This window comes from Citrus sinensis, chromosome 8 (genome assembly GCF_022201045.2).
Source record: "Citrus sinensis cultivar Valencia sweet orange chromosome 8, DVS_A1.0, whole genome shotgun sequence".
NCBI classification, from domain to species: Eukaryota; Viridiplantae; Streptophyta; class Magnoliopsida; order Sapindales; family Rutaceae; genus Citrus; species Citrus sinensis.
Window position 1 is genome coordinate 7,289,809 of NC_068563.1, and position 10,933 is coordinate 7,300,741.

General features: G+C 33.8%; 1 long non-coding RNA gene across 1 annotated transcript; it reads right to left on the reverse strand.

Annotated features, from left to right (window-relative positions):
- Positions 1–230: 230 nt before the first annotated feature.
- Positions 231–2,094, reverse strand: LOC127899183 (uncharacterized). Its single transcript, XR_008051136.1, has 2 exons — positions 1,915–2,094; positions 231–307 (listed from the first exon to the last, which is right to left on the reverse strand). It is a non-coding gene; the product is annotated as an uncharacterized LOC127899183 (long non-coding RNA).
- Between the last annotated feature and the right edge of the window lie 8,839 nt (positions 2,095–10,933).

Sequence of the window (10,933 nt, forward strand, 5' to 3'; positions counted from 1 at the left end):
TATTTTCTTCTAATTTTACTTTAGCTGCGTGTCTGCTTCACCCACCAATTTCCTAACATTTAGATTAGCTTAGATTTGACATGAATCAAAGATAACACAGCACAAACATGAACTATCAACCTGAATTGCTGATGCGGTCCCAATCAAAACAATGTATCAATGACGAAATAAGTTCTGCTTATGGTGAGAACAACCAGAATATTTAAAGAATTTTTTTTTTTTTTTGCTTCCCTTTATTCATTAGTTGCTGGCTTATTTATAATAGCAAGTTACAATACGAAGTAGTAGTTGAATCAAACTAAACAACCTCAGCAAAGAATTATCACAAGCTACAATATGAAATAGCAGTTGAATCAAACTAAACAACCTCTGGCAAGTTCTTGCACGTGCATGGAAGCATGCATGTATCATGCATGACCAGCATGGAGACAAACTCGTTATCATGGAACTTGGCATTAGGCTTTGGCTTCCTTAGGGATCTTCTCTTATCAATACCCCCACCGCGAAAAAGATCATTGTCCTCAAGGGTCAAGGAAGGAAATTGTTCTCTGCTCCTCTATTGAACTTTCATCATACGTAGCTTCTTCCATCTTGCTTTCACTGTCAAAAATCAAAAGTTGCGCCTTGCTACACTTATGCCCGGCTGTAAATCTCTCATTGCAGTTGAAGCATAGCCCTTGTGCGCGGCGTCGTTGCATCTCCTCCCATGAAAGTCGTTTGATGGGTGTTGCTGGTGGCGTTTGGGTGATGGTCAGCTGTGCACGGTTGCTGGTTGGTGATTGGAACAATTTTCGCTGCCTAGACAGCTGCTCATCCTTCATTCGTACTAGGCTTATTGCTTCCTTCAATGTACGAGGTCTGAACATTCGGATCTCCTCCGAAATTTCAGATTTCAGTCCCCCCATAAAGGTACCCACCAGCGCCTTCTGTGTCCACCTTTGAACACGGTTACCTAACTTTTCAAATTCTTTCTGATACTCACGTAATGTTCCTATTTGTTTGACCCGTGACAGTGCTTCATCGAAATCTTCACAGTCCGTTGGTCCGAAGCGTGCCCAAAGTTCCTCTACGAACGTCTCCCATGTCACAATTCTGCCCTCTTCTTGGTAAGTTCGGCGTAGCCACCGCCACCATTGATTGGCCTCTCCTCCTAGATGAAAAGACGCCAAAGCTACCTTCTGTTCATTGGTCGTTTCCTGATACTCAAAGAATTGTGTTGTTCGGTTGAACCACTCTGTTGGATCGTCGTCGAAGTAACGAGGGAATTCCAGTTTTGCTATCCTTGGTGGTATTGGTGGCTGTCCCCCTTCACTTTCTTCTTGAATTGGCCTTGCTGTAGAACTAGCGTTCCCTTGACTTGTTGCTCCCCTACTAGCACTAAAGGACTCGGCTAACTTACTGATGGTGTCTTCCATTCATTGAAGCTTATCATTGATTCCGAATTCCATCTGTGATATTCTGTCCTGCAAGCTTTCCAAGTCAGCTTCAATTCTCTCAATACGTTCTTTGTTGGTGGTCATCGTTAACCTTGCTCTGATACCACTTGATGCGGTCCCAATCAAAACAATGTATCAATGACGAAATAAGTTCTGCTTATGGTGAGAACAACCAGAATGTTTAAAGAATTTTCTTTTTTTTTTTTGCTTCCCTTTATTCATTAGTTGCTGGCTTATTTATAAGGAGCCGGCTAAGTTATGTTAAACGTAACTTACGCCAGGTACAACAACAGTGACAAGTCCCATCACTAGCACTGTTGCTGTATCTGGCGTAAGTTACGTTTAACGTAACTTAGCCAAAGCCTATTTATAATAGCAAGTTACAATACGAAGTAGTAGTTGAATCAAACTAAACAACCTCAGCAAAGAGTTATCACAAGCTACAATATGAAATAGCAGTTGAATCAAACTAAACAACCTCAGCAAAGAGTTATCACAAGCTACAATATGAAATAGCAGTTGAATCAAACTAAACAACCTCTGGCAAGTTCTTGCACGTGCATGGAAGCATGCATGTATCATGCATGACCAGCATGGAGACAAACTCGTTATCATGGAACTTGGCATTAGGCTTTGGCTTCCTTAGGGATCTTCTCTTATCAATTGCCATCTTTACTATAAGCATCCATGATGAAGCATGATTTGTCTGGGTCCTCATTATTTTTTGATAGTATATATGTAGTGTAAGAGATGCATGGCTTTCGTATAAATCAAGAGTTGATCTTTACTTCTCTTGGATGTATTCTTTCGAATTTGAATATCATAATTCATCTAATTAGAGCTTCTACATTTTCTAATATTTTGAGAACATGAAGCCACATATATAAGTGATATTTTTTGAAAAATAAACAAAAATGGTGTCAAGTTGCACGAGGTAACGTAGTCTTGTTGTCTGAAGAATTAAAGTGAGACATTTCCTCAAACATATCTGGCAGTTTATTTGTAACTAGGTTAATTATCAATAAATAACATGATATAGTCATCAGAGAAAGCTATAATATTGGCTTACAGAAAAATTGTCATATCAGTTGTGACTCAACTGTTAGATCTCTAATATTATTGAATAGATAATGGACTGAAACTGCTACCAGAAATATATCATTGAACAACTGAAGCAGACAATGGAACCACACATAAATCACATAATAATAGATGGGCAACAAACAGCAGCATTAACTATTTAATAATTAATTTTTCAGGAATAATGTATAAATAAATTTTATAACTTAGCCCGGATCTCGATCTGCCTCCCAGTGTCAGTGGAGAAGAGGCTAAAGATGACACTGTGGGTAGCCCTTACCTTGAATAGTACAATACTTTCGAAGAGTATCTAGCTTCTTTAATTTATTGAATCCAGCATTATGCAGAGATTTATGTGAGGCCACGCTATCAACTTCTGACAAAGTCTCAAGTCTCTCCAAATGTGGCAACTTATCAAATATGATATTAGCCACTACTTACACAGCACTTGTTGCAAGCCCTTTGCCCCAGAAGCTTGGAAGCACAGCACAATTGTTTTGCAGCTCTGCACCTATTAGAGTCGCCGTGATACAAAAATTGTACAAATTGGCTTGTTATTGAGGGATATTGCTTTGAACCTCGGATGCGGGCCATGCGGCATAAGTGCGTTCTCGAAAAAGTTCAGTAGTTCACGATGACATTGACATATTCTAAATCCAAATTGAAATTCCGAATCAGGCTATCATGAATTAGCCAAAAACAAGCAACTCTTGCCTCTGAAACATCGAAAGGCCTCAGCTTGAGAATGATATTACCCCATTGCTAATGTTAAATGCGGACCGCCACCTAGTTTTTAGTTTTTACTCAATGGTAAAAGTTCTTAGCACCATTGATATGACACAAACCCACACTATAAAAACTGTTATTGGGTCAACTTTTATCAGGTTGTGTCGTTTATGAGTCAATTCATTAAAGAGTGGAGCTATTGGCACCCCTACATTATTCTTACAAGACCCCCCTTTAAATAAAATTATAATTAAAGACAATTGAAAATTAAACACATATAAATTTTTTTGAAAAAATTACTTAATTCATAATCAATCATTTTCAAAAAAAAAATTCTATATGTTACTTCCTATTTAACTAAAATAAATTAAACAAATTTAGAATAATTTATTGTTCTCTTTTAATTTCTTATGGATTAAATATTTTTTATACTTAAAATTTCTTTGAAATTATAAATTGAAATATGTGTTATTTCAGTCAATGATTAACACTAAAAAATTTATCACCCATATAACTTTTTAATTTGTGTGTAGATTAATAATAAAATTGAAAATAATTAAAAAATAGGACAATAATACTTTGAGTTTTAATAATAAAATAAATCAAATAAAAATTAAGAACTTAAAAAAGTGTATCTAAAAAATGAGCATTTTCGAAAATAAAATAAATATAACTAAAAAGAGGGTTTTATGAGGAGATGAGAGGGGTGCCAATAGTCTAACTCTTCATTAAAACCTATTCTATAAAGGGCTTGGTTTGGGTTTAAAATTAAAAGCCCATTTCACCTATTACCCATCAACATTTAAAATTAATAATTTAATTTTTTTATAACCTAAATTATAAATTTTTAAAGCAAAAATAAATTGGCTTTAAATTCATTACTTTTGTAATGTTCTAACCAATCCTAAAATTTCTAAGCATTCATTTTAAAGTTTGTAGCCATCATTGTGCATTTGCACAATCTTATGTAGATAATTCTCTTCCTATATTTTTTTTTCCTAAGATTTTAATCAATAATCTCAGTGCTTAGAACTAACAATTAGTTTCTTATACATTATTTGATGATGTTAAACATGAAGAATACTAATATTTTCTTTTGTTTGGTATATATGCTTAAAGAGCTTTGATTTACAAATTACTATTTTTGTTTTAAGCTAAAGACATAATATCAAAAATAGTGGGTTAAATGAGTTAGTTTGGATAACACGATAACAATAATGAATGGGTCCGTATTTTCAATTTTTCGACTCAATAAGTTAATAGGTGGATTCATATATGTTTAATTTAACACAACATAGTAAGAACACTACATGAATCACGATCTATTGCCAGGACTACTCACTACACTACCACACCCCTCTTTTAACATTCATAGCAATGCAATGAAATTTTGTCAATAAAATTTAGGACTTTGGCATCTATTGCCGGTAATATGAAATCAACCTTTTCTGTTATCTAGTATAATACAATATTAATATTTGAATTTAATTACTGAGTATATTGCTACCCACAATTTAATTTAAAATTTTGTTTAAGTTCCATGATAAGGTCATTCTCAGTCCATCAGCACAGAACAAAATTTTATTATCTTTAACGTCTCTGAGTGGAGAATGGAGATGTGGAAAATTGATGCATTTATTAAACTTTGATTGGACTCTTCACCAAATTTAAATTTTTGGGGTCTTTTTTATGATTCTTGGAGTGGACAATTGATAATATTTTTTAAAATACAATATTATTGATAACATAATATATAGTTTATAGAAATCTTTCATTAATCAATAATGCATCAAATTCCTTTTGCCATCTAATTAAAATAATAAAATCTCTTGAGTTGAAAAAAAAAAAGGGATTTGAATTCCACTTATATGAGTGGAGAGGGGATTGATTACCGTTAAACTGAGTAATAATTATAGTTTTACAAACAGTAATAATAATAAAACATTGCATCATATCAATTACGTGATCTTAATGTGTAGCCAACATGCAGATCTCAGTTTTAGTTATATGATCGCGTATAGGAAAGATGCAGATCTCACTTTTATGAAATCGAACTTTGCTATTTGTGTTTAATAATACAAAAAATAAAAAAAGAGATATCACTGTATCAAATATCAATCGCTGCATAAAATATATGCTTTTTTTATAACACCATATACAAACAATATGTTATGAAACATAAATATGGAAAGTTGGTCGATATTTGACCTTATATTAAGTGGGTGGGAGCCGGTGAACTTTGACACCACCTCTTAATTCGATATGAATGCATCATGAATAAATTTGGGTTGTCAAATTTTATAAGAATGTTAAATCAATTAATAATTATGGCAGATTTGAGTTTAGAATTTCCGATACAATTGATTATTCAATTAATTAATTATACTATATTGATTTATATTTCAGTCAATAGATATGTGTTACATTTGTCATATTTTAAAAAATATTTATTATGTTTAAAATAAAATTGATTAGAAATTAAAAATGCAGTAGTACAAAATTTTGAGAATTTATAATAAAAACACATTGAAATATTTTTAATAAAAAATTTAAAATTTACAATGTGTAATAGGATAATGACATAATAAATGGATTCGTAGGTTTGATATTCTTGACACAATTTGACAAATGGATTCGTAGGTTAATTTTGAATTAGTTAAAATTTGACGCGACTTAACATAGCAGACAACGCATCACGAACCTGACCCGCCAACCCGAACTGCCATCTATATTTACGAGCATCGTTATGAAGCATGGTTTGTCAAAGTCCTCTTTATTTTTCGATTATATATATACAGTTTAAGAGATGTATGGCTTTCATACAAACCCAGAATTGATCTTTAAGAATTATTGAGAACATGAAGCCAGTATCTGTTCTCTGCACCCATGGTGTGTATATTCTTTCTAATTTCAATGTCATAATAAACATATTTGGAGCATCTGCAGTTTCCAGTGCCTTTTTTATTGTTTTCTAAATGGTGTTTTCGGATTTCATTTATAAAATAAGAATGATTAATTTTTTATGAAAATAAAAATTTGTTTGGTAATTTGTCTTGAAACTAACATTTAAAATGAAAAGAGTAAAATGTGTTTAGCAATTTACTTGAAAAAAATGCAAATAGTGAAAATGTGTTTAGTATAATTTTGATGAAAATTATTTTGCAATGGTTACATTATATGTATAACATTTTAGAATTATCTTTTTGTTCTTGTACATATCGTTGTTAAAACTAAATAAATAAGTAAAATAAACAATGATAAATATCAATATAAAATTATTAGCAGTTGTTTAAATATTTTAATTTTTTTCTTTGTGCAATGATTATGAAATAAAAAATTATATCGATTGAATATGTATAACTATTTTCAAATAAAAAAATAATCATTGTTTTATAAACATTATTAAACAAAATTTAATGCAAAAACATGACAAAATCTAATGTGTATAATTTGTTTATCATGTAAATTTTCAGTTTGTATTTAATATCTTCTTTAGGCCTATAAACTTTTTAGTGGTACAAGGCGACAAAAGTGACAAAAGTGTGGTCTCTATATATTTGATTTATGCAGCATAAGAAATAAAATTTAGAACTGTGATTTTTCGTCTTTTAAGTGCTAGACCCATTGCCCTCATAATTATAAGAGTAACAGTTCAAACCCTCAAAATATCAAAAATATCAAATATTAGAGAGGATAAATAATTCATATCGTAAATATATATAGTATTCGAAGGCATGCGACAACAATAATCAAACCATCTGAAATTAAATCTGTTGCAAAACATTTTGACCCAAGACCAAATTACTGTCAGTACGGCATTTATAATCAACTATTGAAATCCTTTGACGAGCATTTTGACCCAAGACCCTATTATTTTAAATGCGCCTTGATAATCAACATCTATAAGTAAAATCCTTGGACAAGCATTTTGACCCAAGGCCCAACTATCTTCAATATGGCATCAATAATCAACCATCCGAAGTAAAATCGTTTGCCAAGTATTCTGTCCCAAGGCCCAATTATTTTCAATGCAACACAAATAATCAACCATCTGAAGTTAAATCTTTCGACAAGTATTTTGACCCAAAGCCCATGGTATTTTTAAATGGCCATAATAAACCATTTGAAGTGTATACCTTTTGAGTTTTGACTTAAAGCCAAGCCTATTTTTTCGTGGCGATAATAAATCATCCGAAGTTAAATCCTTGGCCAAGAAGTTTGACACAAGGCCAGATATATTTTTATACAGTGGTAACAAGTCTTCCGAAGTGAAATATTTTGCCAAGAATTTTGACCCAAGGCTAAATGTATTTCTACACGGCGACAATAAGCCATCCGTTGTAAACTCCTAAATAACCCGAAGTAAATCCTCCGGCAGTGACGGGTTGAAAGCTGATAATAAAGTTGAAAGTGATAATTAAATTCATGTTTTCATCGACAAAGAGTAGAGGTTCTCTCATTCTCTCTTTGATAATAAGCATTTGTATTGTGTTTTTTCCTTTTTGAATAAGTTGTAAATTTAAGGGCTTAGTGGTCTTGGTAGCTATGTTGTGTGTGTGGCTTATTAGTGGTCTAGATAGCTATGTTGTGTATGTGGCTCATTACTTTCATTTTATCTCTTATATATGTAAGAAGTGGGTCTATAAGTTCATGCATTTGAAGAAATATTATCAGTGTAAATGAATAATTGAATGAAATAAAGGGCTAGGAGTAAGATTTTCTTTCAACTTTTTTAAACCGTGAATTCATGTCTAACTATTGGATTTCTAAAGAGAATGTTAGGGGAAAGCAAGTCTAGTGTTAGTTGGATTGTGGATCAATAGATTTATGCCTCAAACTCAGGTAATCTATGCATGCATGGCCCCTCGGCCTTTAGGAGAGTGGTGAGGTATGGGCTTTGCAGTTGAAGTCTCTTTGAGGGCTCTTACATGTTCCTCATAAAAATAAAATTAGGTGGAAGTAGATATTTTTCCCATTAGTTTGTGGATAATGATATATATTTCTTTAGTATTTATGAGAGTAGTGTTGAATGCTAAAGAATGCATATCTATTAGAGATGGCAAAAATACCCGCCCGAACCGGATCCGGACCGGACCCAGCATGTTTACCCGGACCGGATAGAAGGAAAAAGCGGGTCCGGTCATTGAAAATCAATACCCGGCTGTTTCCGGGCACGGGTTCGGTCACAAGCACCAAGAACCCGGAACCCGGACTATGCCCGGTTTTTGTTAAGGTAAAAAAAAAAAAAGAGCAGAAAATATAAAATGCGAAAAAACCATTTTGCCCAATTGCCCTAACCCTAAATCGTGAGTAATTGAGACTTGAGAAACACAAAACACACACACTGAAACAATTTGCTGCTGCGGCGGCTTCAACCATATTGCTAGAATGATGCCAATTATGCTCTGCATGATGAACATCTGCACCACGGCTTCGAGCACCAGTGCTCTCCTTTTGGCTTTATCCACCGCGTAAACCGAGACCAACGTATTGAACACGTTGACGAGCCCAGTGATAACGGCAGAGAGCAGAGACACCTCGCTTCCGAATCCGACGGTCTGGAACAGGATGGGTGTGTAGAAGTTAAATCCTTTTTGGTTGTTCAGATCAAACTAGCAACAGATTCACACCTCAAGATTCCCTTCTATTACAAGGGCTTACTTGATTGGTTCTCTGTTCTTGAAGGCTGCTGATCTTGATGTGGTTTGTTTGTGATGGTTCACTTTATGCTTATTATGAAGTCGGGAATCCCAGCAGGCTTTTGTATTCCTGAGATTGCTCCATTTTCAAAAGAATGTGAAATATGTCTCGGTTGTCACTTGATCAACATTTTCTTCCACTATCTTTAAAATTTTTATTATCTTTATTCTCATTGTTATCAGTGTTGTCCACAACATTTTATCGAAATTACATTTGAATGGCATGCCAAAGGATTGAATAAGACTCATCCATCAGCAAAACGCTGCAACACCTGCAGCAGTATTGCTATAACCAGTGGGTGGTGGCTCGATGTTTCATGAGCTTGCTGAAGCAGTTGAACGGCTTTGTGACTTATTAAGATGTCATAACAATTTATTTTTTTCTTTTTAATTCAAAATGCAGGTAGAGAAAACCCGGATGAAAAGCCCGTGCCCGGATAGTGCCGGGCATATGCCCGGCCCGCATAAAAAAAATTCGGGCACGGTCCGGATCCGGGCAGCTATGTGTGGCATGCGGGCAGGTCCCGGGCACCCCCAAACCCGGACCCGACCCGGACTTTTGCCATCTCTAATATCTATAAAGGAAAAATTTGTCATTTTGTGCTCCAGTTTCACTCATATTTTTACTTTTATGTGTTTAAGTGCTTTAAACTTTGATTGCATGTGTTTTGTTATAATTTGAGTATTTCATGTACTTGAGGGCTACTTTGGTCATTTTACAATTAACAAAATCGGACATCAAAATTTTTATATGTTATTTGCATGCACGGTCGAAGGTCACGATCACATGATCTAGTGTAAACCTTAAATTGGAAAAGACACTTCGCACACATAGACATATTGCATCAAAGGTTAAAATTTGGGATAAAGTTGAAATAGATTTGGAACAACAATCACAAGCACCACAAGAAAGGTCATTTAAGGATTATTTTCAATCTTTTAGCTAATTTGAGAACATCATATATAAGATATCTAAATGTAGCTGCTAAGAGTTTTGAGTTAAAACTTAGTGTACTAAATTATCTTATATCATTCTATGGCAGAGAAAACGAAGACTCATACAATCATTTGAATGATTTTTATATTGTTTGCAAAAGTTTTAAATATGAAAATTCTTCAAATGAAGATGTTGAGCTTAGATTGTTTCTATTTTCTCTAAAAGTTAGAGTTTGTTCTTGGTTTAATATATCGTCCGCCAATAGTATCATATCATGGGAACAAATGGTAACTAAATTTTTAAATAAATACTTTGAGAGAGAACGAGCAATTTTTTGAAGTATGAGAGCAAATCAACGGGCTACTCTTAAAGTGTCAACATCATGGGTATAGGAAATGGCACTAATGTCAATACTTCTTAGAGAGACTATTGACACATGTGCAAGAATGGCTAATAACAGCATGTGAAGGTGAGCTAATATCTAAAAGAGTATAAAAAATTTGGGATTTCTTCCAGTAACAAGCAGATAATTCTTAATAGCAAAGCTGGTCATTTAGGAATGTGAGAAAAATAACATGAGTAAATGAAGTCCACGTTGGCGAGTCAACAAAGATACTTGCCTATAATGAATTTGACCATAATTCATACCCAGATCTAGCCAATGCTATTAATGTGATGAGAGAGTAGTCAAACTACAACCCTCACTCCAATACTTACAATCTATTATAGAAAAACTATCCTAATTTTTCATGATCTCACAGATTCTAACAAAATGGAATAACAAGCCCAGCTCCATCAGCACCAGTATAACCAGTTTCTCAAGCTTTTCAAATGTGCTAGCTACCATTTAGATAGTACAATCAGAATCAAAACTACTCACAAATCAAAACACGGGGAGAGGCACTCTAAAATTTCAAAAATTTGACTCACTATGTGCTGGAACAACAAAATCGCACAATTGATAAGCTACGGAATAAGATAAGAGCTGGCATAAATTCATAAGCCCAATCAATTTCGAACCTCAAAAAGATACTGGGTCAACTTACTTTTTTAGT